This window comes from Lithobates pipiens, unplaced genomic scaffold (assembly GCF_037356315.1).
Source record: "Lithobates pipiens isolate NorthernLeopardFrog02 unplaced genomic scaffold, aLitPip1_a1.2 Scaffold_22, whole genome shotgun sequence".
Taxonomy (NCBI): Eukaryota; Metazoa; Chordata; class Amphibia; order Anura; family Ranidae; genus Lithobates; species Lithobates pipiens.
Window position 1 is genome coordinate 42,194,722 of NW_027507784.1, and position 21,001 is coordinate 42,215,722.

The 21,001-nt window shown below is 48.1% G+C and overlaps 1 long non-coding RNA gene across 2 annotated transcripts in view; it reads right to left on the bottom strand.

The window, feature by feature from the left end:
* Positions 1–15,187: 15,187 nt before the first annotated feature.
* LOC143923680 (uncharacterized) overlaps positions 15,188–21,001 on the bottom strand; it is a 34,958-nt gene continuing 29,144 nt past the window's right edge. For both annotated transcript variants that reach the window (XR_013261758.1, XR_013261759.1), the window contains one exon: positions 15,188–16,667. This is a non-coding gene — a long non-coding RNA (uncharacterized LOC143923680). The remainder of the gene's footprint in view (positions 16,668–21,001) is intronic.

Consider the following 21,001-nt stretch of genomic DNA (forward strand, 5'->3'; position numbering starts at 1 on the left):
ATAATTATAAAATTATATAGATAATAATGTTTATTATTTATTATAATTAATGGTATTATTATAGCCAATAGATGGTTGCATACAACTGAAATTGACAACAAAAAAAACAAAACAAAAAAAAAACACAACACCCTGGTGACATTTAGAAATACAAAGAAAAATGTAAAATAATAACAACAAAGACCTGTACAATTGGGCCAAAGGCTGGCAGCGCTACAAGTCATTTTTATGGCCCCTGTGGCCCTCCTATTTCCTTCTTGTGGCCCCTGTGTCCCTTCTGTGTCCTTCTTGTGACCCCTGTATCCCTCCTGTGTCCTTCTTGTGACCCCTGTATCCCTCCTGTGTCCTTCTTGTGACCCCCGTGTCGCTTCTGTGGCCCATGTGTCCTTCTTGTGTCCCACCTGTGTCTTTGCTGAGTCCTTCATGTGACCCCTGTATCCCTCCTGTGCCCCTCCTGTGTCTTTCTTGTTACCTCCGTGTTGCTTCTGTGGCCCATGTGTCCTTCTTGTGGCTCCTTTGTCTCATTTTGGCTCCTGTGGGCTGTGGGTTAGAAATGATTCCCATATCTGTCAGATTTAAAAAAAAAATATTTTATTTTATATTTTCAATATTTTTATTTTTATATTTTAACACTAATATATAACATTAGCTCCCGTTACATAACATTATATGTTGTTACATGTTTGTCACTGAACATACACTACATAAAGTTTTTGAGGAAAAAAAACAAAAAAAAAAAACGTTGATTTTCTAAGGCAGCTGCGCCCTCTGCTGGCCGTCAGATGTTCAGTGGTAAGTTCATTGCTTCTGCTCTCTTGGATTCTCGGGACAGAGCTACACTCAGTATGCACATCACCATCTGAGATTACAGAATTTTTTATTTTATTTTGAGATTACAGAATTTATTACATTAACATAAGATTTATCAAATCTAGGCAAATATAAGGATATAAAATATATATTGTTTTATATAAACAGGCAGAAAATTGCAGCATGTAGATGTCAGTAATATTATGTTATTTTCAAAGATGACATCACTTGTCAGTTGGTGAGGGTCAAAGGTCAGCGTCAGTTGGTGAAGGTCAAAGGTCAGCGGCAGTTGGTGAAGGTCAAAGGTCAGCGGCAGTTGGTCAGAGCCCATATAAGGCAGCTGCACCTTTTGCTGGGCGTCAGATGTTGTTGACTCCTCGCAGCGGTAAGACCATTTGCTTCTACTCTCCTGCATTCTGGGGACAGAGCTACACTCAGTATGCACATCACCATCTGAGATTACAGAATTTTGCACATTAACATCAGATTTATCAAATCTAGGCAAATATAAGATATAAAATATATATTTTTTATATAAACAGGCAGAAAATTGCAGCATGTGGCTGTCAGTAATGTTATGTAATGGGTGCTTATGTTATGTACTAGTCTATTTTTAGACATTTGACAGTTATTTTCAAAGCTGGCATCACTTGTCAGTTGGTGAAGGTCTTTTCTTCAAGCCAAACCCGAACATTTTCACGGCGCATGGCAATTTTTTGTAGTACACGCTATAGGATTGTAAAATACCTCGGGTTACCCAAAAAGAGTAGTAATGAAGTGTGCTACAGTGAACAGTTGCTATAGCCAAATTGCATTAACAGTGGGGGGGGGGGGGGGGGGGGTTAAATGGGCATGATTAAATAAAACAAAAGCATTTAGTGTACCCATAAAATATGATTCGATTAATAAAAGAAATGTCAGTGAAAATAGCCTACCATAAAAGTGGACACTGTCAGCCAGTAGGACGGTGTCAGTAGAGCAGTAAATGGTGTCAGTAGAGCAGTGTACAGTGTCAGAAGGGCAGTAAATGGTGTGCCCCTCATGTATCCTTCTTGTTGCCCCTGTGCCCCTCCTGTATCCTTCTTGTTGCCCCTGTACCCCTCCTGTTGCTGCTGTGCCCCTCCTGTATCCTTCTTGTGGCCCGTGTCATTCTTATGTCCTTCTCGTTGCCCCTGTGCCCTTCCTGTATCATTCTTGTTGCCCCTGTGCCCCTCCTGTATCCTTCTTTTTGCCCCTGTATCCCACCTGTATCCTTCGTATTGCCCTTGTGCCCCTCCTGTATCCTACGTGTGGCTCTTGTGTCATTTCTGCGTCCTTCTTGGGGCCCCTGTGCCCCTCCTGTATGCTTCTTGTGGCTCCTGTGCCCCTCATGTATCCTTATTGTTGCCCCTGTGCCCCTCCTGTATCCTTTGTGTGGCCTGTGTCGCTCCAGTATCCTTCTTGTTGCCCCTGTGCCCCTCCTGTATCCTTCTTGTTGCCCCTGTGCCCCTTCTGTATCCTTCTTGTTGCCCCTGTGCCCCTTCTGTATCCTTCTTGTTGCCCATGTGCCCCTCCTGTATCCTTGTTGCTGCTGTGCCCCTCCTGTATCCATCTTGTTGCCCCTGTACCCCTCCTGTATCCTTCTTGTTGCCCCTGTGCCCCTCCTATATCCTTTTTATTGCCCCTGTGCCCCTCCTGTATCCTTATTGCTCCTGTGCCCCTACTGTATCCTTCTTATTGCCTGTGTGCCCTTCCTGTATCCTACATGTGGCCCCTCTGCCTCTCCTGTATCCTTTGTGTGGCCCTTGTGTAATTTCTGTGTCCTTCTTGTGGCCCCTGTGCCCCTCTTGTGTCTTACTTGTGGCCCCTGTGCCCTTCCTGTATCCTTGTTGCCCTATGCCCCTCCTGTGCATTCTTAGTGCCCCTCCTGTATCCTTCTTGTGGCCCCCGTGCCCCTCCTGTATCCTACACGTGGGCCATGTGTCATTCCTGTGCTCTTCTTGTGGCCCCTGTTTCCCTCCTGTGTCCTCCTTGTTGCCCCCGTATCCTTCTCGTTGCCCCTGTACCCCTCCTGTATCCTTCTATTTACCCCATGTACACCTCCTTAATCTTTTTTGTTGCCCCTGTACCCCTTCTTGTTGTCCCTGTGCCCCTCCTGTATCCTTTGTGTGGCCTCTGTGCCCCTCCTTTATCCTTCTTATTGCCCTCTATCCCACCTGTGTCCTTCTTGTTGCCCACGTGCCCCTCCTCTGTTCTTCTTGTTGCCCCTGTAGCCCTCCTGTGTTCTTCTTGTTGCCCTTGTACCCCTCCTGTATCCTTCTTGTTGCCTCTGTACCCCTCCTTTGTTCTTCTTGTTGCCCCAGTACCCCTCCTGTATCCTTCTTGAAGCCCCTGTGCCCCTCCTGTATCCTTATTGACCCTGTGCCCCTCCTGTCTCCTTGTGGCCCCTGTGCCCCTCCCATCTACTTCTTGTGGCCCCTGTGCCCCTCCTGGATCCTACGTGTGGCCCCTGTGTCATTCCTGTGTTCTTCTTGTGGCCCCTGTGCCCCTCCTGTGCCCTTCTTGTTGCCCCTCCTGTATCCGTATTGCCCCTGTGCCCCCTTGTATCCTTCTTGTGGCCCCTGTGCCCCTCCTGTATCCTTCTTGAGGCCCTTGTGTCATTCATGTGTTCTTCTTGTGGCCCCTGTGCCCCTCCTGTATCCTTCTTATTGACCCTGTACCCCTCCTGTATACTTCTTGTTGCCCCTGTACCCCCTCCTGTAGCCTCCTCATTGCCCATGTGCCCCTCCTGTATCCTTCTTGTTGCCCCTGTACCCCTCCTGTATCCTTCTTGTTGTTCCTGTACCCCTCCTGTATCCTTCTTATTGTCCCTGTGCCTCTGCTGTATCCTTCTTATTGACCCTCCGGTCTCCTTCTTGTGGCCCTGTGCCCCTCTCGTCTACATCTTGTGGCCCCTGTGCCCCTCCTGTGTCCTTCTTGTTGCCCCTCCTGTATCTGTATTGCCCCTGTGCCCCCCTTGTATCCTTCTTGTGGCCCCTGTGCCCATCCTGTATCATTCTTGAGGCCCCTGTGTCATTCATGTGTTCTTCTTGTGGCCCCTGTGCCCCTCCTGTATCCTTCTTATTGACCCTGTACCCCTCCTGTATACTTCTTGTTGACCCTGTACCCTCTCCTGTAGCCTCCTCGTTGCCCCTCCTGTATCCTTCTTTTTGGCCCTGTACCCCTCCTGTATCCTTCTTATTGTCCCTGTGCCTCTCCTATATCCTTTTTAATGACCCTGTGCCCCTCCTGTCTCCTTCTTGTGGCCCCTGTGCCCCTCTTGTCTACATCTTGTGGCCCCTGTGCCCCTCCTGTGTCCTACGTGTGGCTCCTGTGTTATTCCGGTGTTCTTCTTGTGGCCCCTGTGCCCTTCTTGCTGCCCCTGTGCCCCACCTGTACCCTTATTGCCCCTGTGCCGCTCCTGTATCCTCTTTATTGCCCCTCCTGTATAATTCGTATTGCCCCTGTGCCCCTCCTGTTTCCTTCTTGTGGCCCCTGTGTCATTCATGTGTTCTTCTTGTGGCCCCTGTGCCCCTCCTGTTTTCTTCTTATTGACCCTGTACCCCTCCTGTATACTTCTTGTTGCCCCTGTACCCCCTCCTGTAGCCTCCTCGTTGCCCCACCTGTATCTTTCTTGTTGCCCCTATACCCCTCCTGTATCCTTCTTATTGTCCCTGTGCCTCTCCTATATCCTTCTTACTGACCCTGTGCCCCTCCTGTATCCTTCTTATTGCCCCTCCGGTCTCCTTCTTGTGGCCCCTGTGACCCTCCTGTGTCCTACGTGTGGCTCCTATGTCATTCCTGTGTTCTTCTTGTGGCCCCTGTGCCTCTCCTGTATCCTTCTTAATGCCCCTGTGCCCCACCTATACCCTTATTGCCCCTGTGCCCCACCTATACCCTTATTGCCCCTGTGCCTCTCCTGTATCCTCTTTATTGCCCCTCCTGTATAATTCGTATTGCCCCTGTACCCCTCCTGTATCCTTCTTGTGGCCCCTGTGTCATTCATGTGTTCTTCTTGTGGCCCCTGTACCCCTTCTGTATCTTTCTTGTTGCCCCTGTACTCCTCATATGTCCTTCTTGTTGCCCCTGTACCCCACCTATATCCTTTGTGTGGCCCTGAGCCCCTCCTGTATCCTTCTTTTTGCCCCTCTCGCCTACATCTTGTGGCCCCTGTGCCCCTCCTGTATCCTTCTTATTGACCCTGTACCCCTGCTGTATACTTCTTGTTGCCCCTGTACCCCCTCCTGTAGCCTCCTCGTTGCCCCTCCTGTATCCTTCTTGTTGCCCCTGTACCCCTCCTGTATCCTTCTTGTTGGCCCTGTACCCCTCCTGTATCCTTCTTATTTTCCCTGTGCCTCTCCTGTATCCTTCTTATTGACCCTCCGGTCTCCTTCTTGTGGCCCTGTGCCCCTCTCGTCTACATCTTGTGGCTCCTGTGCCCCTCCTGTGTCAGTCTTGTGGCCCCTGTGCCCATCCTGTATCCTTCTTGAGGCCCCTGTGTCATTCATGTGTTCTTCTTGTGGCCCCTGTGCCCCTCCTGTATCCTTCTTATTGATCCTGTACCCCTCCTGTATACTTCTTGTTGCCCCTGTACCCCCTCCTGTAGCCTCCTCGTTGCCCCTCCTGTATCTTTCTTGTTGCCCCTGTACCCCTCCTGTATCCTTCTTATTGTCTCTGTGCCTCTCCTATATCCTTCTTACTGACCCTGTGCCCCTCCTGTATCCTTCTTATTGCCCCTCCGGTCTCCTTCTTGTGGCCCCTGTGCCCCTCCTGTGTCCTACGTGTGGCTCCTATGTCATTCCTGTGTTCTTCTTGTGGCCCCTGTGCCTCTCCTGTATCCTTCTTAATGCCCCTGTGCCCCACCTATACCCTTATTGCCCTTGTGCCTCTCCTGTATCCTTTTTATTGCCCCTCCTGTATAATTCGTATTGCCCCTGTGCCCCCCTGCATCCTTCTTGTGGCCCCTGTGTTATTCATGTGTTCTTCTTGTGGCCCCTGTACCCCTTCTGTATCCTTTTTGTTGCCCCTGTACTCCTCATATGTCCTTCTTGTTGCCCCTGTACCCCACCTATATCCTTTGTGTGGCCCCTGAGCCCCTCCTGTATCCTTCTTTTTGCCCCTCTCGCCTACATCTTGTGGCCCCTGAGACCTTCTTGTTGCCCCTTTACCCCCTCCTTTATCTTTCTTGTTGCCCCTGTACCCCCCGTGTCCTTGTTTTTGCCCCTGTACCCCTCCTGTATGCTTCTTGTTGCCCTCATGCCCATCTTAGGGCCCCCTCGCGTGCCCCATGTGTCCCTGTGTCCGGTGATATAACGAGTCTCATTGAATGATCTGTCACCGGGGATCCCGGACACATCTGAGGAGAACACACCGATCACACCTCGTCCACCCACCACACACTGTGTGCACAACGTAAACAATGAGCCGGGGAACACATGACCGGAATAAAGTGTTCCACCCAAACAAACGTTCCCAATACAACACAGTGTACACCGCGACATCTAGTGTTCAATGTGGGAAGTGCAGGACACCAGCAGGTTATTTTTGGTCAGTGATTTCATCTCTTCATCAGACAACAAAGAAAAATCTGACATCCCCACTGCAGATCCCGGGGGGGGGGGCTCCATACTAACAAATCATTGCACCTAATAAAGATTATATAACATTATATAAATAATAACGTTTTAAAAAAAAAAATCTAAAAAAGTCAAAGTTAAGATTTTAATGATAAAGTTATCATTGATTTTTTTTTTACTATACATTTTGGTTATGGTTGGGCACAATTACATATAAAACATAAATTAAAGTCATTAAACCAAATAAAGCTTATATAAGATTTTAAAACAATTAATCTAGAAATAAACCTGGTAAAGCCTAATGTAGGATTTTATAAACAAAAACCTAGAAATAAACCAAATAAATATTATTATTATTATTATTATACAGGATCTATATAGGGCCGACAGTTTGCGCAGCGCTTTACAACATGAGGGCAGACAGTACAATTACAGTACAATTCAATACACCTGCTCTTATAAGATGTAATAAATAATAACCTAGAAATAAACCTAATAATAATAATAATTATAAAATTATATAGATAATAATGTTTATTATTTATTATAATTAATGGTATTATTATAGCCAATAGATGGTTGCATACAACTGAAATTGACAACAAAAAAAACAAAACAAAAAAAAAACACAACACCCTGGTGACATTTAGAAATACAAAGAAAAATGTAAAATAATAACAACAAAGACCTGTACAATTGGGCCAAAGGCTGGCAGCGCTACAAGTCATTTTTATGGCCCCTGTGGCCCTCCTATTTCCTTCTTGTGGCCCCTGTGTCCCTTCTGTGTCCTTCTTGTGACCCCTGTATCCCTCCTGTGTCCTTCTTGTGACCCCTGTATCCCTCCTGTGTCCTTCTTGTGACCCCCGTGTCGCTTCTGTGGCCCATGTGTCCTTCTTGTGTCCCACCTGTGTCTTTGCTGAGTCCTTCATGTGACCCCTGTATCCCTCCTGTGCCCCTCCTGTGTCTTTCTTGTTACCTCCGTGTTGCTTCTGTGGCCCATGTGTCCTTCTTGTGGCTCCTTTGTCTCATTTTGGCTCCTGTGGGCTGTGGGTTTGAAATGATTCCCATATCTGTCAGATTTTAAAAAAAAATATTTTATTTTATATTTTCAATATTTTTATTTTTATATTTTAACACTAATATATAACATTAGCTCCCGTTACATAACATTATATGTTGTTACATGTTTGTCACTGAACATACACTACATAAAGTTTTTGAGGAAAAAAAACAAAAAAAAAAAACGTTGATTTTCTAAGGCAGCTGCGCCCTCTGCTGGCCGTCAGATGTTCAGTGGTAAATTCATTGCTTCTGCTCTCTTGGATTCTCGGGACAGAGCTACACTCAGTATGCACATCACCATCTGAGATTACAGAATTTTTTTTTTTATTTTGAGATTACAGAATTTATTACATTAACATAAGATTTATCAAATCTAGGCAAATATAAGGATATAAAATATATATTGTTTTATATAAACAGGCAGAAAATTGCAGCATGTAGATGTCAGTAATATTATGTTATTTTCAAAGATGACATCACTTGTCAGTTGGTGAGGGTCAAAGGTCAGCGGCAGTTGGTGAAGGTCAAAGGTCAGCGGCAGTTGGTGAAGGTCAAAGGTCAGCGGCAGTTGGTCAGAGCCCATATAAGGCAGCTGCACCTTTTGCTGGGCGTCAGATGTTGTTGACTCCTCGCAGCGGTAAGACCATTTGCTTCTACTCTCCTGCATTCTGGGGACAGAGCTACACTCAGTATGCACATCACCATCTGAGATTACAGAATTTTGCACATTAACATCAGATTTATCAAATCTAGGCAAATATAAGATATAAAATATATATTTTTTATATAAACAGGCAGAAAATTGCAGCATGTGGCTGTCAGTAATGTTATGTAATGGGTGCTTATGTTATGTACTAGTCTATTTTTAGACATTTGACAGTTATTTTCAAAGCTGGCATCACTTGTCAGTTGGTGAAGGTCTTTTCTTCAAGCCAAACCCGAACATTTTCACGGCGCATGGCAATTTTTTGTAGTACACGCTATAGGATTGTAAAATAGCTCGGGTTACCCAAAAAGAGTAGTAATGAAGTGTGCTACAGTGAACAGTTGCTATAGCCAAATTGCATTAACAGTGGGGGGGGGGGGGGGGGGTTAAATGGGCATGATTAAATAAAACAAAAGCATTTAGTGTACCCATAAAATATGATTCGATTAATAAAAGAAATGTCAGTGAAAATAGCCTACCATAAAAGTGGACACTGTCAGCCAGTAGGACGGTGTCAGTAGAGCAGTAAATGGTGTCAGTAGAGCAGTGTACAGTGTCAGAAGGGCAGTAAATGGTGTGCCCCTCATGTATCCTTCTTGTTGCCCCTGTGCCCCTCCTGTATCCTTCTTGTTGCCCCTGTACCCCTCCTGTTGCTGCTGTGCCCCTCCTGTATCCTTCTTGTGGCCCGTGTCATTCTTATGTCCTTCTCGTTGCCCCTGTGCCCTTCCTGTATCATTCTTGTTGCCCCTGTGCCCCTCCTGTATCCTTCTTTTTGCCCCTGTATCCCACCTGTATCCTTCGTATTGCCCTTGTGCCCCTCCTGTATCCTACGTGTGGCTCTTGTGTCATTTCTGCGTCCTTCTTGGGGCCCCTGTGCCCCTCCTGTATGCTTCTTGTGGCTCCTGTGCCCCTCATGTATCCTTATTGTTGCCCCTGTGCCCCTCCTGTATCCTTTGTGTGGCCTGTGTCGCTCCAGTATCCTTCTTGTTGCCCCTGTGCCCCTCCTGTATCCTTCTTGTTGCCCCTGTGCCCCTTCTGTATCCTTCTTGTTGCCCCTGTGCCCCTTCTGTATCCTTCTTGTTGCCCATGTGCCCCTCCTGTATCCTTGTTGCTGCTGTGCCCCTCCTGTATCCATCTTGTTGCCCCTGTACCCCTCCTGTATCCTTCTTGTTGCCCCTGTGCCCCTCCTATATCCTTTTTATTGCCCCTGTGCCCCTCCTGTATCCTTATTGCCCCTGTGCCCCTACTGTATCCTTCTTATTGCCTGTGTGCCCTTCCTGTATCCTACATGTGGCCCCTCTGCCTCTCCTGTATCCTTTGTGTGGCCCTTGTGTAATTTCTGTGTCCTTCTTGTGGCCCCTGTGCCCCTCTTGTGTCTTACTTGTGGCCCCTGTGCCCTTCCTGTATCCTTGTTGCCCTATGCCCCTCCTGTGCATTCTTAGTGCCCCTCCTGTATCCTTCTTGTGGCCCCCGTGCCCCTCCTGTATCCTACACGTGGGCCATGTGTCATTCCTGTGTTCTTCTTGTGGCCCCTGTTTCCCTCCTGTGTCCTCCTTGTTGCCCCCGTATCCTTCTCGTTGCCCCTGTACCCCTCCTGTATCCTTCTATTTACCCCATGTACACCTCCTTAATCTTTTTTGTTGCCCCTGTACCCCTTCTTGTTGTCCCTGTGCCCCTCCTGTATCCTTTGTGTGGCCTCTGTGCCCCTCCTTTATCCTTCTTATTGCCCTCTATCCCACCTGTGTCCTTCTTGTTGCCCACGTGCCCCTCCTCTGTTCTTCTTGTTGCCCCTGTAGCCCTCCTGTGTTCTTCTTGTTGCCCTTGTACCCCTCCTGTATCCTTCTTGTTGCCTCTGTACCCCTCCTTTGTTCTTCTTGTTGCCCCAGTACCCCTCCTGTATCCTTCTTGAAGCCCCTGTGCCCCTCCTGTATCCTTATTGACCCTGTGCCCCTCCTGTCTCCTTGTGGCCCCTGTGCCCCTCCCATCTACTTCTTGTGGCCCCTGTGCCCCTCCTGGATCCTACGTGTGGCCCCTGTGTCATTCCTGTGTTCTTCTTGTGGCCCCTGTGCCCCTCCTGTGCCCTTCTTGTTGCCCCTCCTGTATCCGTATTGCCCCTGTGCCCCCTTGTATCCTTCTTGTGGCCCCTGTGCCCCTCCTGTATCCTTCTTGAGGCCCTTGTGTCATTCATGTGTTCTTCTTGTGGCCCCTGTGCCCCTCCTGTATCCTTCTTATTGACCCTGTACCCCTCCTGTATACTTCTTGTTGCCCCTGTACCCCCTCCTGTAGCCTCCTCATTGCCCATGTGCCCCTCCTGTATCCTTCTTGTTGCCCCTGTACCCCTCCTGTATCCTTCTTGTTGTTCCTGTACCCCTCCTGTATCCTTCTTATTGTCCCTGTGCCTCTGCTGTATCCTTCTTATTGACCCTCCGGTCTCCTTCTTGTGGCCCTGTGCCCCTCTCGTCTACATCTTGTGGCCCCTGTGCCCCTCCTGTGTCCTTCTTGTTGCCCCTCCTGTATCTGTATTGCCCCTGTGCCCCCCTTGTATCCTTCTTGTGGCCCCTGTGCCCATCCTGTATCATTCTTGAGGCCCCTGTGTCATTCATGTGTTCTTCTTGTGGCCCCTGTGCCCCTCCTGTATCCTTCTTATTGACCCTGTACCCCTCCTGTATACTTCTTGTTGACCCTGTACCCTCTCCTGTAGCCTCCTCGTTGCCCCTCCTGTATCCTTCTTTTTGGCCCTGTACCCCTCCTGTATCCTTCTTATTGTCCCTGTGCCTCTCCTATATCCTTTTTAATGACCCTGTGCCCCTCCTGTCTCCTTCTTGTGGCCCCTGTGCCCCTCTTGTCTACATCTTGTGGCCCCTGTGCCCCTCCTGTGTCCTACGTGTGGCTCCTGTGTTATTCCGGTGTTCTTCTTGTGGCCCCTGTGCCCTTCTTGCTGCCCCTGTGCCCCACCTGTACCCTTATTGCCCCTGTGCCGCTCCTGTATCCTCTTTATTGCCCCTCCTGTATAATTCGTATTGCCCCTGTGCCCCTCCTGTTTCCTTCTTGTGGCCCCTGTGTCATTCATGTGTTCTTCTTGTGGCCCCTGTGCCCCTCCTGTTTTCTTCTTATTGACCCTGTACCCCTCCTGTATACTTCTTGTTGCCCCTGTACCCCCTCCTGTAGCCTCCTCGTTGCCCCACCTGTATCTTTCTTGTTGCCCCTATACCCCTCCTGTATCCTTCTTATTGTCCCTGTGCCTCTCCTATATCCTTCTTACTGACCCTGTGCCCCTCCTGTATCCTTCTTATTGCCCCTCCGGTCTCCTTCTTGTGGCCCCTGTGACCCTCCTGTGTCCTACGTGTGGCTCCTATGTCATTCCTGTGTTCTTCTTGTGGCCCCTGTGCCTCTCCTGTATCCTTCTTAATGCCCCTGTGCCCCACCTATACCCTTATTGCCCCTGTGCCCCACCTATACCCTTATTGCCCCTGTGCCTCTCCTGTATCCTCTTTATTGCCCCTCCTGTATAATTCGTATTGCCCCTGTACCCCTCCTGTATCCTTCTTGTGGCCCCTGTGTCATTCATGTGTTCTTCTTGTGGCCCCTGTACCCCTTCTGTATCTTTCTTGTTGCCCCTGTACTCCTCATATGTCCTTCTTGTTGCCCCTGTACCCCACCTATATCCTTTGTGTGGCCCTGAGCCCCTCCTGTATCCTTCTTTTTGCCCTTCTCGCCTACATCTTGTGGCCCCTGTGCCCCTCCTGTATCCTTCTTATTGACCCTGTACCCCTGCTGTATACTTCTTGTTGCCCCTGTACCCCCTCCTGTAGCCTCCTCGTTGCCCCTCCTGTATCCTTCTTGTTGCCCCTGTACCCCTCCTGTATCCTTCTTGTTGGCCCTGTACCCCTCCTGTATCCTTCTTATTTTCCCTGTGCCTCTCCTGTATCCTTCTTATTGACCCTCCGGTCTCCTTCTTGTGGCCCTGTGCCCCTCTCGTCTACATCTTGTGGCTCCTGTGCCCCTCCTGTGTCATTCTTGTGGCCCCTGTGCCCATCCTGTATCCTTCTTGAGGCCCCTGTGTCATTCATGTGTTCTTCTTGTGGCCCCTGTGCCCCTCCTGTATCCTTCTTATTGATCCTGTACCCCTCCTGTATACTTCTTGTTGCCCCTGTACCCCCTCCTGTAGCCTCCTCGTTGCCCCTCCTGTATCTTTCTTGTTGCCCCTGTACCCCTCCTGTATCCTTCTTATTGTCTCTGTGCCTCTCCTATATCCTTCTTACTGACCCTGTGCCCCTCCTGTATCCTTCTTATTGCCCCTCCGGTCTCCTTCTTGTGGCCCCTGTGCCCCTCCTGTGTCCTACGTGTGGCTCCTATGTCATTCCTGTGTTCTTCTTGTGGCCCCTGTGCCTCTCCTGTATCCTTCTTAATGCCCCTGTGCCCCACCTATACCCTTATTGCCCTTGTGCCTCTCCTGTATCCTTTTTATTGCCCCTCCTGTATAATTCGTATTGCCCCTGTGCCCCCCTGCATCCTTCTTGTGGCCCCTGTGTTATTCATGTGTTCTTCTTGTGGCCCCTGTACCCCTTCTGTATCCTTTTTGTTGCCCCTGTACTCCTCATATGTCCTTCTTGTTGCCCCTGTACCCCACCTATATCCTTTGTGTGGCCCCTGAGCCCCTCCTGTATCCTTCTTTTTGCCCCTCTCGCCTACATCTTGTGGCCCCTGAGACCTTCTTGTTGCCCCTTTACCCCCTCCTTTATCTTTCTTGTTGCCCCTGTACCCCCCGTGTCCTTGTTTTTGCCCCTGTACCCCTCCTGTATGCTTCTTGTTGCCCTCATGCCCATCTTAGGGCCCCCTCGCGTGCCCCATGTGTCCCTGTGTCCGGTGATATAACGAGTCTCATTGAATGATCTGTCACCGGGGATCCCGTACACATCTGAGGAGAACACACCGATCACACCTCGTCCACCCACCACACACTGTGTGCACAACATAAACAATGAGCCGGTGTAGTGTCACAGTTTGATGCCTATCACAGGATGGTGCGGAAGTGACGTTGTTGCGTACTGCGCATGCGCGATGCGCTCCAAACGCTCGCGCCGTGCGTTCCAACATAGTTTCGGCAATACAGTTCAGCGAAACCATCACATAATGTTACGGAAGTGATGTTACACACAACACAAACACGGGCCACGTTGTTGCGTACTGCGCATGCGCGATGCGTTCCAAACACTTGCGCCGTGCGTTCCAACATAGTTTCGGCAATACAGTTCAGCGAAACCATCACATAATGTTACGGAAGTGAAGTTACACACAACACAAACACTGGGCCGTGCGTCACAACACTAATACTTCCCTTGTTACCTAGTAGGTTTTGCATTGCTGGGACTTGTAGTGCCTATCCTGAGCTACATGCTTCAATGTTCAGTGTCCTCATCCTTATCCCCGAGCTTCAATGTTCAGTGTCCTCATCCCTATCCCCATGCTTCAATGTTCAGTGTCCATCCTTATCCCCGTGCTTCAATGTTCAGTGTCCTCATCCTTATCCCCGAGCTTCAATGTTCAGTGTCCATCCTTATCCCCGTGCTTCAATGTTCAGTGTCCTCATCCCTATCGGCGAGCTTCAATGTTCAGTGTCCTCATCCTTATCCCTGAGCTTCAATGTTCAGTGTCCTCATCCCTATCCGCGAGCTTCAATGTTCAGTGTCCTCATCCTTATCCCCCTGCTTCAATGTTCAGGGTCCTCATCCTTATCCCCGAGCTTCAATGTTCAGTGTCCTCATCCCTATCCCCCTGCTTCAATGTTCAGTGTCCTCATCCCTATCCGCGAGCTTCAATGTTCAGTGTCCTCATCCTTATCCCCCTGCTTCGATGAGGACACTGAACATCGAAGCATGGGGATAAGGATGAGGACACTGAACATTGAAGCTTGCGGATAGGGATGAGGACACTGAACATTGAAGCACAGGGATAAGGATGAGGACACTGAACATTGAAGCTTGCGGATAGGGATGAGGACACTGAACATTGAAGCACGGGGATAAGGATGGACACTGAACATTGAAGCTCGGGGATAAGGATGAGGACACTGAACATTGAAGCTCGCGGATAGGGATGAGGACACTGAACATTGAAGCATGGGGATAGGGATGAGGACACTGAACATTGAAGCACAGGGATAAGGATGAGGACACTGAACATTGAAGCTCGCGGATAGGGATGAGGACACTGAACATTGAAGCACGGGGATAAGGATGGACACTGAACATTGAAGCTCGGGGATAAGGATGAGGACACTGAACATTGAAGCATGGGGATAGGGATGAGGACACTGAACATTGAAGCATGTAGCTCAGGATAGGCACTACAAGTCCCAGCAATGCAAAACCTACTAGGTAACAAGGGAAGTATTAGTGTTGTAACGAACGGCCCAGTGTTTGTGTTGTGTGTAACTTCACTTCCGTAACATTATGTGATGGTTTCGCTGAACTGTATTGCCGAAACTATGTTGGAACGCACGGCGCAAGTGTTTGGAACGCATCGCGCATGCGCAGTACGCAACAACGTGGCCCGTGTTTGTGTTGTGTGTAACATCACTTCCGTAACATTATGTGATGGTTTCGCTGAACTGTATTGCCGAAACTATGTTGGAACGCACGGCGCGAGCGTTTGGAGCGCATCGCGCATGCGCAGTACGCAACAACGTCACTTCCGCACCATCCTGTGATAGGCATCAAACTGTGACACTACACCGGGGAACACATGACCGGAATAAAGTGTTCCACCCAAACAAACGTTCCCAATACAACACAGTGTACACCGCGACATCTAGTGTTCAATGTGGGAAGTGCAGGACACCAGCAGGTTATTTTTGGTCAGTGATTTCATCTCTTCATCAGACAACAAAGAAAAATCTGACATCCCACAGCAGATCCCGGGGGGGGGGGCTCCATACTAACAAATCATTGCACCTAATAAAGATTATATAACATTATATAAATAATAACGTTTTAAAAAAAAAAATCGAAAAAAGTCAAAGTTAAGATTTTAATGATAAAGTTATCATTGATTTTTTTTTTACTATACATTTTGGTTATGGTTGGGCACAATTACATATAAAACATAAATTAAAGTCATTAAACCAAATAAAGCTTATATAAGATTTTAAAACAATTAATCTAGAAATAAACCTGGTAAAGCCTAATGTAGGATTTTATAAACAAAAACCTAGAAATAAACCAAATAAATATTATTATTATTATTATTATTATACAGGATCTATATAGGGCCGACAGTTTGCGCAGCGCTTTACAACATGAGGGCAGACAGTACAATTACAGTACAATTTAATACACCTGCTCTTAGAAGAAGTAATAAATAATAACCTAGAAATAAACCTAATAATAATAATGAAATTATATAAATAATAATAATATAATTATTTATTATAATTAATGGTATTATTATAGCCAATAGATGGTTGCATACAACTGAAATTGACAACAAAAAACAAAAAACACAACACCCTGGTGACATTTAGAAATACAAAAAAAAATGTAAAATAATAAAAACAGCAAAGACCTGTACAATTGGGCCAAAGGCTGGCAGCACTACAAGTCATTTTTATGGCCCCTGTGGCCCTCCTATTTCCTTCTTGTGGCCCCTGTGTCCCTTCTGTGTCTCTGTTGTGTCCTTCTTGTGACCCCTGTGTCCCACCCGTGTCCTTCTTGTGACTCCCGTGTCCCACCTGTGTCCTTCTTGTGACTCCCGTGTCCCACCTGTGTCCTTCTTGTGACTCCCGTGTCCCACCTGTGTCCTTCTTGTGACTCCCGTGTCCCACCTGTGTCCTTCTTGTGACCCCCGTGTCCCACCTGTGTCCTTCTTGTGACTCCCGTGTCCCACCTGTGTCCTTCTTGTGACTCCCGTTTCTCACCTGTGTCTCTGCTGCGTCCTTCATGTGACCCCTGTATCCCTCCTGTGCCCCTCCTGTGTCCTTCTTGTTACCCCCGTGTTGCTTCTGTGGCCCATGTGTCCTTCTTGTGGCTCCTTTGTCTCATTTTGGCTCCTGTGGGCTGTGGGTTAGAAATGATTCCCATATCTGTCAGATTTTTTAAAAAATATTTTATTTTATATTTTCAATATTTTTATTTTTATATTTTAACACTAATATATAACATTAGCTCCCGTTACATAACATTATATGTTGTTACATGTTTGTCACTGAACATACACTACATAAAGTTTTTGAGGAAAAAAAACAAAAAAAAAAAAAGTTGGTGCTGGGTGTCAGATGTTCAGCGGTAAGTTCATTGCTTCTGCTCTCCTGGATTCTGGGGACAGAGCTACACTCAGTATGCACATCACCATCTGAGATTACAGAATTTTGCATATTAACATAAGATTTATCAAATCTAGGCAAATATAAGGCTATAAAAAAACTTGTCAGTTGGTCAGAGTCCATATAAGGCAGTGCTGCCCTCTGCTGGGTGTCATGTGACCAATTATTTAGAGTCCTGCAATACAAAGACAATATGAGCCAGTAAATTGCAGCTAGCCATATAGAATATGTACATAGACAAGTCATTGCATTACATAGGGCGATGGGTCTTGACAAGGACGTGGCTGTGAGATATAAATGATTCTGATATCCATCTATTTACCAACCATTCATCACTGCATAACATAAGCGCCCATTACATAACATTACATGTTCATTACATAACATACAGCATGTTGAATAAAGTTACAAAAAAAACAAAAAAACATCACATGACCGTTGGCCAGGAGGGTTAGCAAAAAAATGAAATCCAGCAGAGGGCAGCGGGCATACAGTATGAGGCAGTGCTGCCCTCTGCTGGATTTCATTTTTTGCTAACCCTCCTGGCGGTAGATTTCTCTCCATAATTCGGTTGGGTTTTCAATATGTTTTATAAAGAATTTGTGTCCCCCCCCCCCATGTCCCCCTCCATATTTATCATTCTTTTTCTTTCCTACAGATACCTGAGCTTTATAGTGACGGACTATACCTGAGCTTTATAGTGACGGACTAGCGACAAAGACAACACTTCTCTGTTCCTGGAACATGAATAATTACTGCATTTCAGTAACTGGAGGTACTTTCCACCAGACCTCCCAGGGACCCTGCTATTCCACCGCAGGTCCCTATTCTATTCCAGGGACAGCAGGGACTTACCATCAGCCCTCACATACCACTATGGTAAACGGAGAGACTTTCCATCCTTCCTCCGATGGACCTTGCCATACCAACGCAGGTCCTTACACTATTCCTATAACTGGAGGGACTTTTTATCAGCCCTCCCAGGGACACTGCTATCCCACCGCAGGTCCCTATACATGTGTTGTAAACGGAGAGACTTTCTATCAGTCCTCCGAGGGACCCTGTTATAACATCGCAGGTCCCTACAACACTCCCATAACTGGAGGGACTTTCCACCTGCCCTCCCAGGGACCCTGCTATCCCACCGCAGGTCCCTATATCAGTGTTGTTAATGGAGAGACTTTCTATCAGTCCTCCCAGGGACCCTGCTATAACATCGCAGGTCTCTACAACACTATCATAACTGGAGAGACTTTTTATCAGTCCTCCCAGGGACCCTGCCATAACATCGCAGGTCCTGACACCGCTCCACTGAGCGAAGGGGCTTTCCATCAGCCCTCCGAGGGACCCTGCCATAACATCGTAGGGCCCGATACCACTCTCTTACCTGGAGGGGCTTTTCATCAGCCCTCCGAGGGACCCTGCCATAACATCGCAGGTCCTGACACCGCTCCAGTGAGCGAAGGGGCTTTCCATCAGCCCTCCGAAGGACCCTGCCATAACACCGCAGGTCCTGACACCGCTCCACTGAGCGAAGGGGCTTTCCATCAGCCCTCCGAGGGACCCTGCCATAACATCGTAGGGCCCGATACCACTCTCTTACCTGGAGGGGCTTTTCATCAGCCCTCCGAGGGACCCTGCCATAACATCGCAGGTCCTGACACCGCTCCAGTGAGCGGAGGGGCTTTCCATCAGCCCTCCGAGGGACCCTGCCATAACACCGCAGGTTCTGACACCGCTCCACTGAGCGAAGGGGCTTTCCATCAGCCCTCCGAGGGACCCTGCCATAACACCGCAGGGCCCGACACCACTCCTGAAACCGGAGGGGCTTTTTATCAGCCCTCCGAGGGATCCTGCCATAACAACGCAGGTTCTGATAACACTTCAGTGACCAGAGGGACTCTCCAACAGCCCTCTGAGGGACCCTGCCATAACACCGCAGGTCCTGAGAAATCTCCAGTAACCGAAGGGACTCTACATCATCCCTCCGAGGGACCCTGCCATAACACCGCAGGTCCTGACATCGCTCCAGTAACCGGAGGGACTCGCCATCAACCCTCCGAGGGACCCTGCCATAACACCGCAGGTCCTGACACCACTCCAGTGACATACCATCATGTACCACAGCAGGTGCCGGCACAGGTCATTGGGACACCAATACCATCTGAGGTAAGTACAAGCCAACTATAATTTCCATCCTAAATACAAGTTTCTTATATAAAAATTATGTGGGTGGGGGGAACACATAGAGATCTCACCATCACACATAGACAGGAGAACATGTAGAAATCTCACCATCACACATATACAGGAGAACACAGAGATCTAGAGATCTCACCAGCACACATACACAGGAGAACACGTAGAGATCTCACCATCACATATATACAAGAAAACATGTAGAGATCTCACCATTACACATATACAGGAGAACACGTAGACATCTCACCATTACACATATACAGGAGAACATGTAGAGATCTCACCATTACACATATACAGGAGAACACGTAGACATCTCTCCATTACACATATACAGGAGAACATGTAGAGATCTCACCATTACACATATACAGGAGAACACGTAGACATCTCACCATTACACATATACAGGAGAACACGTAGAGATCTCCCCATCACACATACACAGGAGAACATGTAGAGATCTCACCATTACACATCTACAGGAGAACATGTAGAGATCTCCTCATCACATATCATATACAGGAGAAAACGTAAAGATCTCAGCTTCACACATACACAGGAGAACACGTAGAGATCTCACCATCACACATATACAGGAAAACACGTAGACATCTCACCATTACACATATACAGGAGAACACGTAGACATCTCACCATTACACATATACAGGAGAACACGTAGAGATCTCACCATCACACATACACAGGAGAACATGTAGAGATCTCACCATTACACGTCTACAGGAGCACACATAGAGATCTCACCATCACATATCATATACAGGAGAAAACGTAAAGATCTCAGCTTCACACATACACAGGAGAACATGTAGACATCTCCCCATCACATATACAGGAGAACACGTAGAGAGGAAAAAAAACTGACTTTACAACTCCATATTGCACAATTGTGGGGGAGGGGAGCAAAATAAAAAAAAAAGACCTTGTGTTATGTTGAAAATAACAATTTTAGTGATCACAATACATACACACACCTTTTAAAATATGTGGAAAATAACCAATTTTTATCTCTATTTATAGGAACTGAGATGTAAAGATAACATGATGGCAGCTGCAAGTTTTTTTCCAGCACCAGTGGTGACTGGAAGTTCGCGACCTGAACCAATGGAGACTGAAAGATCGTTTCCTGCACCAGTGAGGACTGGAAGCTCGTTTCCTGCACCAGTGAGGACTAGACGTTCGCGACCTGAACCAATGGAGACTGAAAGATCGTTTCCTGCCCCAGTGGTGACTGGAAGCTCGTTTCCTGCACCAGTGAGGACTAGACATTCGCGACCTGAACCAATGGAGACTGAAAGATCGTTTCCTGCACCAGTGAGGACTAGACGTTCGCAACCTGAACCAATGGAGACTGAAAGATCGTTTCCTGCCCCAGTGGTGACTGGAAGCTCGTTTCCTGCACCAGTGAGGACTAGACGTTCGCAACCTGAACCAATGGAGACTGAAAGATCGTTTCCTGCACCAGTTGCGCCTGCAGGACAGATCCATGCACCAGTTGCGCCTGCAGGAAAGATCCATGCACCAGTTGCACCTGCAGGACAGATCCATGCACCAGTTGCACCTGCAGGACAGATCCATGCACCAGCTGCACCTGCAGGACAGATCCATGCACCAGTTGCGCCTGCAGGAAAGATCCGTGCACCAGTTGCGCCTGCAGGAAAGATCCGTGCACCAGGTGCGCCTGCAGGAAAGATCCATGCACCAGTTGCGCCTGCAGGAAAGATCCATGCACCAGTTGCACCTGCAGGACAGATCCATGCACCAGCTGCACCTGCAGGACAGATCCATGCGCCAGTTGCACCTGCAGGAAAGATCCATGCGCCAGTTGCACCTGCAGGAAAGATCCGTGCGCCAGTTGCACCTGCAGGAAAGATCCGTGCACCAGTTGCGCCTGCAGGACAGATCCGTGCACCAGTTGCACCTGCAGGACAGATCCGTGCACCAGTTGCGCCTGCAGGAAAGATCCATGCACCAGTTGCACCTGCAGGACAGATCCATGCACCAGTTGCACCTGCAGGACAGATCCATGCACCAGTTGCACCTGCAGGACAGATCCATGCACCAGTTGCACCTGCAGGAAAGATCCATGCACCAGTTGCACCTGCAGGAAAGATCTGTGCACCAGTTGCGCCTGCAGGAAAGATCCGTGCACTAATTGCGGAAACCACCAAAAGTCGCAGCCTTTCCAAACGCAAACATGCACACATGACTGATCTGTCCTCCCAGGGACCAGATGCAGCTGCAAGTGAGATCCGTGCACCAGATGCGGCAAACACCAACAGT